General features: G+C 41.8%; 1 protein-coding gene across 2 annotated transcripts in view; it reads right to left on the bottom strand.

Moving 5' to 3' along the window:
* Positions 1 to 16,019, bottom strand: part of nlgn2b (neuroligin 2b) — a 127,966-nt gene extending 111,947 nt beyond the window's left edge. The window contains exon 1 of one of the 2 annotated variants that reach the window (XM_047378920.1): positions 15,508 to 16,019. The gene's annotated coding sequence lies outside the window, so the exon portion shown is untranslated. Of the gene's footprint in view, positions 1 to 15,097 lie in introns of both variants that reach the window. The other variant, XM_047378919.1, reaches the window with a different exon arrangement.
* Between the last annotated feature and the right edge of the window lie 758 nt (positions 16,020 to 16,777).

Raw genomic sequence — 16,777 nt, forward strand, 5'->3', positions numbered from 1 at the left:
CCAACATGCACCGGGAACAGGTCCGACTTAGTGCCGGCAATGCGAACCAAACTCCTGCTCCGCTTGTACAGAGACCAGATGGCCCCTAGTAAAGGGCCCCCGATTCCATACTCCTGGAGCACCCCCCACAGGACATCACGAGGGACACAGTCAAATGCTTTCTCCAGGTCCACAAAACACATGTGGAACGGTTGGGCAAACTCCCATGAACCCTCGAGTACCCTGTAGAGGGTATAGAGCTGGTGCAGTGTTCCACGGCCGGGACGAAAACCACACTGCTCCTCCTGAAGCCGGGGTTCGACTATCGGCAGGGCTCTCCTCTCCAATACCGTGGCGTAGGCCTTACCAGGGAGGCTGAGGAGTGTGATCCCCCTGTAGTTGGAACACACCCTCCGGTCACCCTTCTTATGTAGGGGGACCACCACCCCAGTCTGCCAATCCAAAGGCACTGTCCCCGTCCGCCACGCAATGTTGAAGAGGCGTGTCAACCATGACAGCCTCACAACATCCAAAGACTTGAGGTACTCAGGGCGGATCTCATCCAACCCCGAAGCCCTGCCACCGCGGAGCTTTTTAACCACCTCGGTGACTTCAGCCCGGGTGATGAAAGAGTCCAACCCTGAGTCCCCAGCCTCTCTTTCCACCAGGGAATGTGTGATGGCAGGATTGAGGAGATCCTCGAAGTACTCCTTCCACCGCCAGATAATGTCCCCAGTCCAGGTCAGCAGCTCCCCACCCCCACTGTAAACAGTGTTAGCGAAGCACTGCTTCCCCCTCCCGAGGCGCCGGACGGCTTGCCAGAATCGCTTCAGGGCCAACTGGTAGTCCTTCTCCATGGCCTCACCGAACTCCTCCCAGGTCCGAGTTTTTGCCTCTGCCACCGCCCGGGCCGTGGCACGCTTGGCCACACGGTACCCGTCAGCCGCCTCAGGAGTCCCACAAGCCAACCACAGCCGATAGGACTCCTTCTTCAGCGTCCCTTACTGCCATTGTCCACCACCGGGTTCGGGAATTGCCACTGCGACAGGCACCACAGACCTTACGGCCGCTGCTAAGGGCGGCAGCATCAACAATAGATGCGGAGAACATGGTCCACTCGGACTCTATGTCTCCAACATCCGTCGAAATCTGGTCAAATCTCTCCTGGAGGTGAGAGTTGAATACATCCCTGGCCAAGGGGTCCACCAGACGTTCCCAGCAGACCCTCACTATGCGCTTGGGCCTGCCAAGTCTGTCCGGCTTTCTCCTCCCCCAGTGGATCCAACTCACCACCAGGTGGTGATCAGTGGACAGCTCAGCCCCTCTCTTTACCCGAGTGTCCAAAACATACAGCCGAAGGTCTGATGATACTACAACAAAGTCGATCATTGACCTCCTGCCTAGGGTATCCTGGTGCCAAGTGCACTGATGGACACCCTTATGTTTGAACATGGTGTTCATTATGGACAATCCGTGACTAGCACATAAGTCCAATAACAAAACACCGCTCGGATTCAGATCGGGGAGGCCATTCCTCCCGAACACGCCTCTCCAGGTGTCACTGTCGTTTCCCACGTGGGCGTTGAAGCCCCAAGCAGAATAATGGAGTCCCCAGGAGGGGCACTATCCAGCAACCCCGACGACGCCAAGAAGGCCGGGTACTCCGCACTACCACTCAGCTCGTAGGCCAAAATGATAGTCAGAGACCTCTCCCCAACCCGAAGGCGCAGGGATGCGACCCTCTCATCCACTGGGGTAAACTCCAACACGAGACGGCTGAACTGGGGGGCGACAAGCAAATCCACCCCAGCCCGCCGCCTCTCCCCGTGGGCCACTCCAGAGTAGAAGAGAGTCCAGCCCCTCTCGAGGAGATGGGCTCCAGAGCCCACGCTGTGCGTCGAGGCGAGCCCAACTATTTCTAGTCGATATCTCTCGACCTCCCGCACAAGCTCAGGCTCCTTCCCCCCCAGCGAGGTGACATTCCACGTCCCTAGAGCCAGCTTTAGCATCCAAGGATCAGGTCGGTGAGGTCTCCACCTTCGTCCGCCGCCCAATCCTCTTTGCACCGGTCCCTCACGGTTCCCCCTGCAGGTGGTGGGCCCATTGGGGCATGGTCTCGCGTCTCTCGTTTGGGCTTGGCCTGGCTGGGTCCCGCAAGGAGCAACCCAGCCACCAGGCGCTCTCTGACGAGTCCCGACCCCAGGCCTGGCTCCAGGGTGGGACCCCGGCTCCGCCGTACCGGGCGACGTCACATGCCTCGATTTTGTAGTCGTCATGAGGGGTTCTTGAACCGCTCTTTTTCTGACCCGTCACCTAGAGCCTGTTTGCCATGAGAGACCCTACCAGGGGCATTTAAGCCCCAGACAACATAGCCTCTAGGATCAATCGAGCACTCAAACCCCTCCACCATGTTAAGGTTGGTGGTTCAAGGAGGGTCATTTAGTGTGACCTACCTGGTAAATTTGGCAGTGTAACCTGCTTTGCTACAACATAAGGTTATTTGGTGCAGAAGAAATTTTGTGATAAAAGTACAGAGTGATATAGTCAAGACAAACACGTTGTGCTCAGTGTGTAAAAAGAAAAAAATGAAGGATAACGTAAGTTTTAAATTTGACTCAGGAATTTCAGGTTAAAGGCTGGTTGTGAATCAGTAATCTAACTTTAAATCAATCTATGATAATTTTGTTGCCTTATTAATCTTAAGAATTTTGTAAAATGCATTCTTGTTTTGAGGGATTTTTCCTGGGTGGTCATTTCCCTACATCATTTCCCTACAATCTCACACTACAAAGGCAATCGACAGCTCCATGTGCCGCACAAGGTGCCCTTTTTTTCCACTTGAGCACCTGCCCCCCAAAATGTCTGTGCACGCCACTGTAAGGCGCTATATAAGTTCAGTCCATTTACCATTTGTAGCAGCTTCAATGAATAGTTGACATGCCTTCGTAGAAAATGTAAACTTCTGTGTTTCAATTCACTTAAAAATAGCTAACTTTAAGTATTTTTCGTGTAGTAACAGCTTCCGCACTGAAAAGTGTTTTGCTAGCACTTGATTTGACTGATCAAGACAAAGCAAGTTCTTAAACTGCAGCCTTAGTAAACAGAATGCTGTAGCATAAATCCTTGGCTAAGATTATAACTGTAATTATTAGGATTCAGGCTCAACTAATTAGCAAACAAATGTGCTTTCTTAATTACCTGCATTTGTGGTTTTAGAATTCCTAAGCAGCTGGTTTGTTAGAAACAAAAAAGAAAAAGGAACAATGTGTTAACAGAACAAGCTCATCGGACTCCTGCTGTTTTAATCAAAAATGCCAGACAATAAGCTGCCTTTTAAAATAATGGAAAATCATGATCTGATTTAATGGTGCACATGGCGCTAGTAGGTCTTTACACAACAGCAGGAGGTCACCGCAGCGAGGACTTCCAAATATGCAATCTGTCATAATCAGCTCTTCATCTAACAACTAACTTTCTCTCCGTGTTATCTGCAAAAATTTAAAGTGATGTGATGAAGAGTAAAAAGAAGCAAAATCACAGTTTATTCTTTTAAAAATTACCTTTTTTCGAATCAGCAGCCATCAGTGCTAAACTGGCTGGAAAATTTGTTGTCTTCACAGTGCTTTTAATACTTTGCACGTAAGACAGCTCTTTCTTTATTTTTAAATGCAGCAACAAAACTCATTCCCAAAAAATAAAGCATATAGTAACAAGAGCTGATTCAGGGTTTAGCAGAATTTCCCAATAATGATGCTTCTCCCTGCATCGACAGTACATGGTCGTATGCTTTACATTTATAATTCATAAGGACAAGCAGCCTATAGGATCAGCTTTACTGTTAGAGATGAAATACATACAGCACTGCAGATCAAGAGTTGTTCCGCTCTGACGCAAGTGAATACACACAGCAAGTCAATGTTATACCTTTGGCCCACAACAATAATAAAAGCCTTTTTAATCTCTTACAGTATAGTTGAAGACAGAGCACAGATGTTATAGGGAAGAAGTGCTAGCGTTATGTGGCAATATGTACCGCAACATCCTAAGAGGGCTGATTTTAAAAATGGTGGCTCAGGCACTAAGGGAAAATAATTATATGCTAAACATGTAGGATAATAGGTAGTATTTCATGCAGCCTTTACTAAAAATGAATATAGCATACATGCCCACTTTGTATCGTAGGACATTTAAAAAATGAAGAAAAAAAAAAGTTTGATCTAAAAGCGGAAGAAACGTCTGTTTTTTGGAAAGCTAAAGGACACTAATTTAAAAGGTTAGGTATATAGACAGCTTCTCATAGAATTAGCTAATAAATGCTAGAATATTTTAGCAGCTACAGTAATAACAGGATAAATGAGTATATACCTATAACCTATAACAAACTGGATTTACACAACATGTGATATATGTTCAACTGATTCTTTATATTGTTCCTTGTTTACATGCTTTTTTTCCCCATCACAATACAAAAAAATATTAATAGAATAATGAAGCAGTATATTTTCTGTGCTGTTTATTTTCACGCAATGACTTGGTGAAATTAATCTTTCGGTTGGCTGTGCCCTACGTTATAAAATGCCTCAAAACTGAAGGAAAAATATATAAATGTCTAGTCAAACGGATTGAGTGTCGCACAGCCTTCAGATGACATCTTTATATAGATTTTTTTCAAAGCACCCCTAACTCTTATTGACTTGTAGCATCCCTCATCAGGAGATCACTGTTTCCACAGAGGTGCCAATATATGTAAGATATTTGTGCTGTCACTGTGATGAAGAGTAGGGGAGATATTATGCACTGGGTCCTGTTATCGTCCTGGTCAATCAATTCTAACCTGCTTTTAAAATAGCTGTTCCAAAATTTGAAACTTTGGCAGCACTCAAGTTGTCTATGCACATTGTTTACCACCTATAGCTAGGTTTACATTGCTTTATTTTCACCAACAGTTGTGATTACAAAATGGCAGAATGACATGTAAAAGAAAAACAGTATTAGATGAAACCATTTATTTTCTCAATTCAGGTGGAATTACAGTGATTTCTGAAGAAGGGCAACCAGGAGAGAGGTATTCTTAAACTGACACCACTTGATGATACTTGTCAACTAAGTACTAAATGTAACAGTGGCTGAATTATTCCAAGAACTCACTTAATTTTTTCATTTTCATAATACATGAACAGTTTTTTTATTAACTAGTCATGCCAATATTACTAATGGAAACATTGCAAACAAAATTATACAGTGGACGGAAGACAAACTAACTAAGAATTACTTAAAAGCTACAAAGAAGTACGTTTTCTCAATAACAGTTACAAATGCACAATAATACATTTGTATTTATCACTCGGAGATGTTAGCAAAATAAAAGGGATGAAACACAACCTCACTAGTTAAAGCATCACTAGTTAGGATGAGGAAATATGTTGAGTTGATGGTTTGGTAAGATATGACCAGGTTCTTGATAAATCAGATGAGCGTCTCGTTGGCCGGATCATTAAATGACACTTTAGGTCATGAACAAAGAGGATGGAGGGTGCTAAGCAATACAGGTTGGTACTAATAGTGTCACGGGGTGCTGGTTTGATGGTGGAACAATGTGCAGGCAAGGCCATGGAAGCCACATGGTGAGTTGAATTGTCTTTTAATAACAAAAACCGGTAAATTCACAGACTGAAGCAGGACATGAACTACAGGCACATTTACAAACATGGAGCAAGGTAGTAAACAGTAGGATCCAGTAGCAAGTAATGGAAACCAGAGCGTATAAATAAAGAGGCAGGGTAGAGAAATTACCAATGAACAAGAGAAGCAAATCAGATGAGATGTGGAGCAAATGGAGGCAGGGAGCAATTGAAAGAGGGAGGCTAATTAACACTGATAAAACAAAACAAGGAACTCAAACATCTAACACCGGTGAATCATGACAAATAAAGGTTTTGGCTCTTTGTTGGACTTCATTTTAGTAAGAACAGAGGACTTTTCCATCAAACTCAAATTTCTCGTGTTGTTTTCTTTCCACTTTTTAATTCTGGTTTAGGCCAGGGCATTACTTACAACCAGATCTTTTTGTAACCGAACACCAAATTTGTTTAAGCCAAAATGAACTGGCTTAAACAAACAGGATCTACAAAAGCACTAAGTCTTTGCTGAGTCAAAGCAAAGAACCACCTTCGCCTGAGATTTTGGGTGGCATTAAGTAAACCACACCCAATTTGAATCCTTGAACCTTGCTTGAACCTGGGTAAATTGGAATTAAAATTAGGAAAGTCACCAAATCTAACCTCAAACTCCAATACGGCTGTGTCTGTTTCACATCGTATCAGTCACTAATAATGTGCTGAACAACAACTGGGTGACTGTGGCTCAGTGAGAAGAGTGGTTGTTTTGCAATCCTAGGGTTGTGGGTTTGATTTCAGTTTCCTCCTGCCACATGTCGATGTGCCCCTGGGCAAGGCACTAAACCTCAAATTGCCTACCGATCTGCGTATCGGTGTATGAATGTGTGCGCATTAGTGTGTGCATCTGGGTGAATGTGGCTCTAGTGTGAAGTGCTTTGAGTGGTCAGTATGACTGGTAAGGCACTATATAAATTCAGTCCATTTACCACACCAAAACATCAAGCAAACCCCACAGAATTTCTGACTTCCAACTGAAACACCTTGATGAGGTAAATGTAAAGTAGCAGTCTTTGTAGTAGCTCTTCTGGTTTCAACTTCCGACCAGGGCCATTTCCCGAATATCTTTCCCTTTCTCTCACTGTCCACTTTTCTAAAGGCCACTAGTGCCACATAGACCTAATCGACACTCCCACTGAAACACTGATGCCAAGCACACATCAAGTAAAGATCATGAGCAGAAGAAAAAAAGAACAATTGCGCTTATTGCACAGTGTAGGCAGATTGGCTCCTTTTCCCCCATTTGAATAATTAACCTCTTAGGGATCAAGAACAAGAACACAAAAGTCCCATAATATAGTGGTGAGAAACCACTTTTTTCTTTCTCTGCAGTTTTTTCCTTCTTCTTTTCTAGGTAAACAGTTAACCTGTCCAGGGTGTACCCCGCCTCCCGCCTGCTGGAGATAGGCACCAGCTTCCCCGCGATCCACTATGGAATAAGCGGTATAGAAAATGACTGACTGACTGACTGATAGTTAACAAACCTACTCCTTATCGCCACCTATGATGCTGTACAATAAATCTACATGTCTCTAATAGTAAGACGCTGGGCTTCAGCTGACCTAAAAATAGTACTGAATGAGGGCATGCAAGTTCAGCAAGATCCAAACAGTGTGCTTAACATCTTGACCCAGAGCTCCTGCCTTCAAATATTGTAAACATAATAAAACAGCATGATTAACCCTTACAGTTCATGGTCAAAGTTTTGTAACAACAAGGTTAAGACAACTCTTAGAAGATCTACAATAACAGAACCATTGATGATTTGGTTTCTTACACAAACTGACTACAATATTATATACAGTAACCATGCACTAACTGATGTCCTAGATTTCCCAAAATCTTTATATGTCAAGTCACATGCCAAAAAAAGAGTTTTAAAAAATCTTCCATTTAGAAGGGTGTTTATAACGCTCTCTGCTTTTCTCACCAAAAGCACAGTTTGCACAGGGATAAGAGGTGCAAAAGTAGCAGAACATCCTACATCTTTCATAAGAGGACCAACTGCGTTATATCTGTAGTTCAATGATACACCACCATAGCTTGTAAGAAATAAATATTTTTATCAGAACCCATGCCAGCTCTGAATGGCAACTCAACCTCCTGCATAACTGCTCGAAGACTATCCCAGAATAAAAAAAGTATGGCATGCTTAATGGATCCTGTGTGAAGAACTGAGGAGGAGTATTCATTCCTTGTGCCACATTTGATGAGCTTACAAAAGGACAACAAAAGGAACATCAAATTTAGAGATACTTTTATGGGGTTTGGTGTGATAGCCTTCCCTGTATGAAGCAGACAGGATGGCACTTATCCTGGTTTATCTTATGGATGACTGTTAATGTTACACGGTACAAAGAAGGTTACACAAGGTGGTTACCATGGCAACTGCACGGGCGTTTCTACGGTTCTACTTTGCTCACAGATAACGGGTCAGGACAAGCTATTCTCCTGCTCCTTTTCTCCATGGTGGTGACATGACTGAGAGCTGGGTCACTTTAACCTGCCTTTTGACATCTCTGTGCTGAAATTAAAATCTCGGAGCCCTGGCAGCAAGACTACTATATTCCAATGTGGAGTAAATAAATAATTTAAAGATGCAGAAGCTCTGTGGGTAAATCAGGCCAGTCATATGGTAAGAGAATGTATGAATATGGAAGGCAGCTTAAAAACATGCAGATGCATTGTTGTGGGTACAAATCTCTAGTTTATACACAACAGCTAAAATCCAATCCAAATATTTAACCTCCAAGCCGAAAATCCTTCCGATGCACTGTTGAGAGCTCAAGTCACATATGCACAATAGTCTTGTTCATTCACAAGTGGTTTCTCATGGGTTTTTGGCATGGGTTTGACACATACATGTGAGTTTGAAATCTGTCAAGCAGCCGTGTCGAGGCGAAGGACCCAAAAGCAGAGGAGCAAAGCAGGAGGCTGGCAGATTAAACAACCACATAAACTTTAATAACTAAAGATGCTGCAGGGCAGGAAACCCAGCAAACAATGTCATCTACATAAATTACCTTTTTAAATGTTACATTCTTATCAAAGTGTTCCACTCCTGAGGCTCCATTGTCTTTATTCTTATATTTTAAAAAAGGAAAGTGGTATAAAGTTGATTTTCCTAAAACTTAGTCCAATGGTAAAATCCTAAAACACATTTATTTATTATTATAAGAGCTTTCGAAACAATTTCTTAAAATGGTTCCTTCTTTTATGAACTTGTTCTCTTTTACCACCACTTCTGAAGAAATTTGGCCTGCCAAAAAATAATAAAAGAAACATTTTTCAACACAGTCTTTTGTTCTGCACTCAGCAGACATTACTGCAGTTCTTACTATTAAACACTTTGAGAGGAAAGGGTGTTAAGTTGTGGTGTTTAAAATAGAGTATACAGCCTCATCCTGGACCTTATCAGTACTAATATTACAGTTATTAATAACTGTATACATATGGTATGTATGTCTCACTTCCAGTAAAACTGTATCCTTGTTTAATTGGTTTCATTTATTTAATCTTACATGTGTAATTCAGAAAAATAAAATAGTTAACTAATCAATGGTCCACCTGTGATTAATTGCTATGATTTATTTCTTAATTATCCTGCATCTTTAAAACCAGAGCTTTATGTTTAGAATCAGCACAGAAGATATTAAAGAGAAAAGGGAGTCTTACTTTTGCTCTTTCTACTACGTCTTATTGGAACTAGGAGATATTTTCCTGGTTTAATGAGCAACACCTGGTTCTGTCTACATGTAGAACTAGACTATAAGACCGGCTGCAGCTGAAGATGCTCATTAGAGTGAACCTCCACCTCATGTCTTGCTGGGTGAATCAGTGATTAGCTGTAACTTACAATTAGCCCATCCTGTGTCAGCATTCAGGTTTTACCGCTATCTTCTCCTGAGTTATACCGCTCTGCTTCCGCCTGTTCCTGAACACACACACCCACCAGGCTCCCCCTCTCCGGTTGGCTCCGCGGTTTCTCTGAAATGATCCCTGTTTGAGGCGCTCAGTGTAACTTTTCAGGTAATGAAGGAGGCAGGTCGACCTGGAGTAAACTAGTGTTCTGGACATCTTCAGAATGGAGTCCGTCTCTGGCTGTGCGCGTAGTTGCGGATTAGCGGTGCCGCGAGTGCGCATATAATTTTGTTTTGTCTTCTTTTAACTCATTGTCAGGTTAGGTGGAGGGGGATGTGATTATTTGGCACACAATTGAAAAAAATCTGATTGTTTTTAAATAAAAATGTGAAGTCCAATACCATTTTGTTGCTGCATCTTTTTAATACTTCTAAATGTCTTCTATCAAGAAGTCCGGGGCCATTCAGAAAACCACCGGGGCTTCCGCCCCGTAAGCCCAGGTCTAACTACGCACCTGACCTGCACACAGGTGCTGATTCGTAACAAAATATAACTAAGGTGTGAAGTTTTACATGAAGAACACAGACTGACACATGAAAAGGAAGTACCTGGATTTCAAATTATGGAAATGGGATACAACTAACAGAGGAGTGGTAACTCACAACAACACTAATACAACTAAGACAGACATAAGTAAACTTAAAAAAGCAAAACATGACACTAGAGGCCAGAAAGAATGCAAGCACAAAAACCACACAATCATGCTAACGGTCCTTTTGGGACTGGCTCATATTTATCAAATATAAACAGGAAGGCAAATACATCCAGAAAAAAAGGTGAGGAAAAATAAGTTCTGCATTTTTTATACCTTAAGTAAACGTCATTTGCAACAGTTGTTAGCTAACGTGTGACATCAGACTAAACCTTTCCTATTTTAGGTCAGTTAGGATAAACACAATTAATTCCATTTGCCAAATAACAGAATAATGAGAGATCATTTTTATAATATTTTATTTTATCATCCAAAGTGAGTAGTTTAAATACACTAAGATAACTACTCTGCCTTAAAAAGATTTGAGATGATGCCATGGCTTTGTAGGCTTCATATAGATTAGACCACAAGATTTTGTTTACATGGAAGCATGCCTGTGGATATATTATAAGACAAACCTCAAATACACTGCTTTGTGTGACCACATGAGAAACCTAAAAGAAACCACACAAGATATCACAAAGAGAGTTTTGGGCTACCATAACTGTTGTTCATCCCTGGGGGCAATTGAAATAATTACACAAGCCAGCATACCCTTCTGGAAAGGGACAGGTTTGGCGTTTCAGAGCTAAAAGCGTTTTATGTCAAATATGTGAATCAAACTCAGAACACAAGCCACAAAAGACCTTAAGAAGATGCTGGCTGAAACTGTTGTGCCGGTATATCATAATCCACAGTGAAATGAGTCATGTACTGACATGGTCTAACAAAGGCCACTCAGATAGAAAGACACCATTACTCCAAAAGCAACAAAAAAAATAAAAAATAAAATAGATTACCATTTCCAAATAAACTCAGGGGCAAGGACAGCAGTTTTGATAAAACTATAGCTGAATTGTTTGGCTATAATGATTATACTTGGAGCAAAAAGGGGGAAGCCAGCAAGCCTGCTGTGGGGTACGGGGCGCCGACATCATGTGCTGTCAGGAGGGACTGGTGCACTTCACAAAACAGATGAATTCATTACTTACAAAGCGGCCTAAGGACAACAAAGTCAATGTTTTGAAGTGGCTGTGACAAAGCCCCAATTTTAGTCTCACAAAAAATGTGTGCACTGTACTAAAAAAGTGTGTGGTGAGCAGGGCCTACAAACTGGACTGAGTTACCGCAGTTCTGTCAGGACAAATGGGCCAAAATATCCACAAACTATTTTGAGAAGGTTGCCGAAGGTTACCCAAAACAACTGTACCAGATTAGACATTTTAAAAAGCAGTTCTGTTTGTGTGTGTATATATATATATATGTATATATGTATATATGGCACTTTGTGCTGAATTCAGATGTAGTTGCAGCATAATAACATTGCACAGGATCTTTTGTATTTAGTTATAAACAGGTTTTGAACATACTGACTGAGACAACATCTGATAGTCTTTTAGAGTGGTTAGAGGCCAAAACCTGTGACCTGCAAATATAGTTTCAGTCAATCACTTCAACTTACTATCACATAAAAAAAATCATGTAAAACTTTAAAATGTACAATCCATGGATGTGGTAGCTGGGTGCTGGCAGCCTTTAAATGTAAAGCACACCGGTCTGCAGGCTCAGTGGGCTAACTTGACAGCTACCTACTAATTTCCTGACATCTTTAAAACAAATTGTCTACCTATTATACTCAATATTACTCTCTTCAGGCTAATATCACATACGGTATCTGAGGAAAAGCTTTTGGTTCTGGATTTCTTTGGGCAAAAGTTAGAAATAACACAGTGAAATTGATATTTCTGGACGTAATCACACTTTCTGTTTACAAATCCTTAGGCATAATAAAGAAATTGACTGTAGAATAAAAGATAAGAACATAAACAGTCTTACAAATAAACATCAACTTACTCTGGATTTGTGAGCAAACTATCCCTTTGAACACTTCACCTTACTCACAACCATATCAGCCAAACATACCTCATTAAGTTGACACATTTTGTTCTGGGTTGTAAGTCTCCCCCTAATGTTGTCATCCAATCCATTAAACAGTCATTCTTTCTTTTTCTCTCCATCTATCTTCACTTAACCTCCGTATGCTCTCTGGAAACCAGCTGACACAATAGCAGCTCTGTTGGCTCTTTGCAGTGGTGCCTCTAGGAACGATGCTGATCACTGTGTTCTCTTCTGGGAGACTGGAAAATGGCCATGAAGAGAGGAATTTTGTTTCTAAAGCTGGACTAGCACATGTTCCCTGCTGTAAAGTGGACCACATTAAGTATATGATGTCAGGGGTCTTGCATAAACTTCCAAAAGAATAGGGAAAATATGTATATATTTCAGGAATAAAGAAACATAATTTTAAATATAATAAATAGAATATCTGGGAACCCCCAAAACATTGTGTATATGCCAAAATGTGGCAGGCTATTTGTTTTCCAAACCTTGCTCTATTTGTCGCAGATATACACATCGCCTTGCAGAAGTATTTGTGTTTCTTGGACATTTTGAGACATTAAAACCACAAACTTCAGTGTATTTTATTGGAATTGTTTGTGACAAACCAATGTAAAGATGAGCATAATTGTGAAGACAAAAGGTAATACTACATGTTTTTTAAGTTGTTTTGCAAATACAAACCTGAAAAATGTGAACTGCATTTCTATTCAGCCTCCCTAAGTCAATACTCTTTTGGGCAACGTCTGAACCAACTCTGAACATCTAGAAACTTAATTATTTGCCCACTGTTCTTTGCAAAATAACTCAAGCTCAGTCAGATTGGACGAAGAACATCACATACATTAATTTTCATGTTTTGCAACACATTCCCATTTAAGTTTATGTAAGTATTTTAATTAGGCATCTTTAACACATTAACATCTTTCAAGTCCTCCCTCTGAAGCTAATATGTTTTGTTCCAGTATTCCACTGTATTTAGCTCCATCCATCTTCCCATAAACTCTTAAGAGATTCCCTGTCCCTGCAGAAGCATGATGCTGCCACCAGAATGGTTCTCGGTGGGGATGATCTGTTCAGGGTTATGTGCAACATTAGTTTTCTGCCACACGGCTTTTCACATAAAGGCCAAAAAGATACAGTTTGGTCCGATCTGACCAGAGCACCCTCTTCTATATCTTCCTGTCTGGTACACAGCTAGTAGCAAACTGCAGACTGGGCTTTTAATGGCTTTCATCTTGCCATTCGCCCATAAAGATTAGATTTATGGAGGCTACGGTTAAGTGGATGGCAATGGCTTTGGATCATGGAGTGAACAGTACTTCCTGAGATATCCACAGCTCTGGATATGGTTTTATAGCCTGACCCTACTTAAAACTTCTCTACAACCTATTCCCTGACCTGCTGTGTTCCCTGATCTTCACGATGCTGTTTGTTCTATAATGTTTTTCAACAAAACTCTCCAAGGCCTCTATAGAACATCTTAATTTATGGTAAGATTAATTACACACAGATGGACTCTTTTCACCAAGTAGGTGACTTTTGAAGGCAATAGTTTGCACTGGATTTTATTGAGGAGCATCAGAGTAGAGGGTGCTGAATAAAGATGCATGCCACCTTTTTGCATATGTATTTGTAAAAAATAAGGAAAACCACTTATTTTTTCTGTAACTTTGTATAAGTATATCACATAAAATTCCAATAAAATACATTGAAGTAGTTGTTACATGTTAAAAGTTGAGTTGTGAAATGTTTTGCAAGTAGTTAAAAGTTCTGTGTTATTTAAACAAATCTTTCACATTTATAAAGCCAATCCTCACTCTAACAAAGAGGCCAAATGCCATCCACCAGGCTGACATGATGCTGGCCTACAGAAAGCAATCACAGCTCTTTCAACACTTCACCAACAAGAGCAGCAGGAGAAATCCTTCGCAAAGTCTACAAAGGTACCTTATTAGCTTTTTGATGGATTTTAAATGTCACTTCTACGTAAAGCTGGAGGCAACGCATATTTGGGAAAGGAAAAACATCCATTCAGGAATGTTGTTTTGTTTTCTTACCCTAAGCCTAACTTCAGTTATGGCTAGTGCTGCAAAATGTTTCACTTTATACTTATATTGTTGTGAAAGTATAAAAATTTTCAAAAATAGAAAAAAAAAAACCTTCCTCGAAAATCTAACACCATTTCTCATCTGTGACCTGTCAGAACAGAGGTCCTGTTGTCTGCCATTAACTGAGCGCTGCCCAACCACCGCTGAATATTAATGGGAGCCTTTTCCCCTGGATCATCAGTGTGTGTGCATTTAATTCACAAACCCTATCTGCATCTTCTTGCCAGGGGATGGAGGGGAGAAGGGGATGCATGTGTGGGTTCCAGAGGTGTATCGTCTGAATTAACACACACAAACACACACACCATCCTGCTTAAGATTAGTTATGTTGCATCTCAGGAGCATGTGAGTCTAATTAAGCTGTCATCATTCGGCGCAATAAAAATCCCTATCGGAATGATCTATACCCTCACATCTGAGGGAAATGAATGTCCTGCTGAGAAGAGCAACCGGTCTGACTGATGATGAGCTGATTCCAATTAAATCACTCTGATGTCTTCTTGTTGGCGGCCGCATGCTGTTTATACAAAGTAAGATGATCATGTTGGGAAGTGACAGCTTATCAACAGGCAAGGCCAATCCAAGGCGCCCATACACCACCACCACCCTCCCCTTACCCTTCTGAAAGGAAGAAAATGTGTGCTATAGCAACCACTTTCATTGAAACCTCATTCTCTCAGTGGTGACAGTGCGTCAAGATAAGTAAGGTGCGCAATGTGCAAAATCACCCGATATTGCGCACACATTAGGACCACGACAGACAGAGGGAGGGAGGAGAAAAAAAACGGTTTACGATGCCCTGGTCAACATTTTGGTTTTACCTTAAAGACGCGATGCGAGCGCCGGGGATTTAAGATGATGTCTGGCCCGTCCATCCACAGCACGATTCTTCTGTCCTCTGATCTTTTGATTTTTTTTTTTTTTTTTTTACTAGGCCATTTCTTCTCAGATCGCAGTTATCTCTCAGGAGGGCAGCGCGACGCAGGCTTTCACAGGGCAGCGGGCTTATACACCTTCTCCCGTCTTTCTCCGGCGTTTCCCAAAAAGAGAGAAAACACACCTCATTCTGCACCCCCCCCCCCCCCCCTACTCCTCCTCTCGTTCCTCTCAGACTACACACAACCCGCTCTGTTTTCCTTTTTACCACCGATATTTGACTTTTCAAAATGCTGCAGAGAACTCTATTTCAACGGGGATATGGATAGGGAGGAGGAAAAAAGAAGAGACTCACAGGGAAACAGATGCGTAACGCAATAGCGTCAAGACCCTGTGCGTTGCTTTAAAAGTGAACGCACTGATGTGTCCTCTCTTCCCCATATGTCCACGCTGATGATAATCCAAGGTGGGATGCGTGCACCGCTGCGGGCCTTGATAAAATAAAAATAAAAACACCGGAGGTTTTGTCCTAATATATGAAAGAGCGCTCCAAAGGCGTCCTGTCTCTTCTTTACACGCTTGCGTGCTTCTCTCTCTCGGCTGGAATAACAAACAGAGCAGGCATCCTCCGTTTGGACCTCATGGTGTGAGAGAGAAAGAAAGGGGGACGCGATCAAACGTTAGGGGGATCAGGCTGGCAAGTTATGTGAAGTCCGTCGATGCCCGCACCGGCGCTGAGCTCCACGGCTCGATCGTTTGAAGAGCCCACCTCTCCACGTCCGTCAGAGCGGTGTCACCGACTCTCCTCGCCTATACGACACTCGCTTGTAATATCTAAGCCTCAGAGCTAACTGTAGACTTCGTGACGACGAGGCGCGACGCATAATGCCATCAACAGGCGCTGCTGCTTGAATTATTAAAGAAAATACAGCTGTTTGCAATTTAAGAGATAGCTTCCTTTGATTACTTTTGCTCATCATGTGACGCGAACCTGTTTTATTATTTTTATTTGATTTTATGCCTCATTTTGGTGTCTTAAAAATTTTTTTTATTTAAATATCGGTGTTATTGGTAGTAGTAGTAGTGTTATTTAACATAAGGGAGCATATCTGCATCAACAATAGCATTTAATACTTTCTATAAAGTAATAGAAAAGAAAATCTAGTGCTCACTTTCAACTATCTTCAAATTGGCCGCTTGGGGGCAGAAAAAGCAAGCTACACGCCAAAACGCAACCTGATTCCCGAGCGATCAGTCATCTTATCTATTGATTCTTTGATGACCCCGAGTCCGATAATTGCTCTCGATTATATTCCGTTAGTTCTCCACCGGCTCCTGTGGGAAATTTATTTGCTTTTAGCTGCCAAATGATTTGTGTGTTTGTTTGTCCACCTGGTGCTACTCTGGTAGGGGTTTTAAAGTAGCTTTGAAGAAAACAGCTACATTGCCTTGCTAGAGTGCTCATACGCCTTATACTTTTTCAACAATTTTTCATGTTACATCAACAACTTTTTGGCTGTTTTATTTATAAACAGTGCATAATTACAGAGATGAAGGAAAATCTGAAAAGTCTTCCATGCTTTTGTATTAATGTCCCTGTGATACTGTGGAACCGTATCAGCTTT

Source organism: Girardinichthys multiradiatus, chromosome 11 (assembly GCF_021462225.1).
Source record: "Girardinichthys multiradiatus isolate DD_20200921_A chromosome 11, DD_fGirMul_XY1, whole genome shotgun sequence".
NCBI classification, from domain to species: domain Eukaryota; kingdom Metazoa; phylum Chordata; class Actinopteri; order Cyprinodontiformes; family Goodeidae; genus Girardinichthys; species Girardinichthys multiradiatus.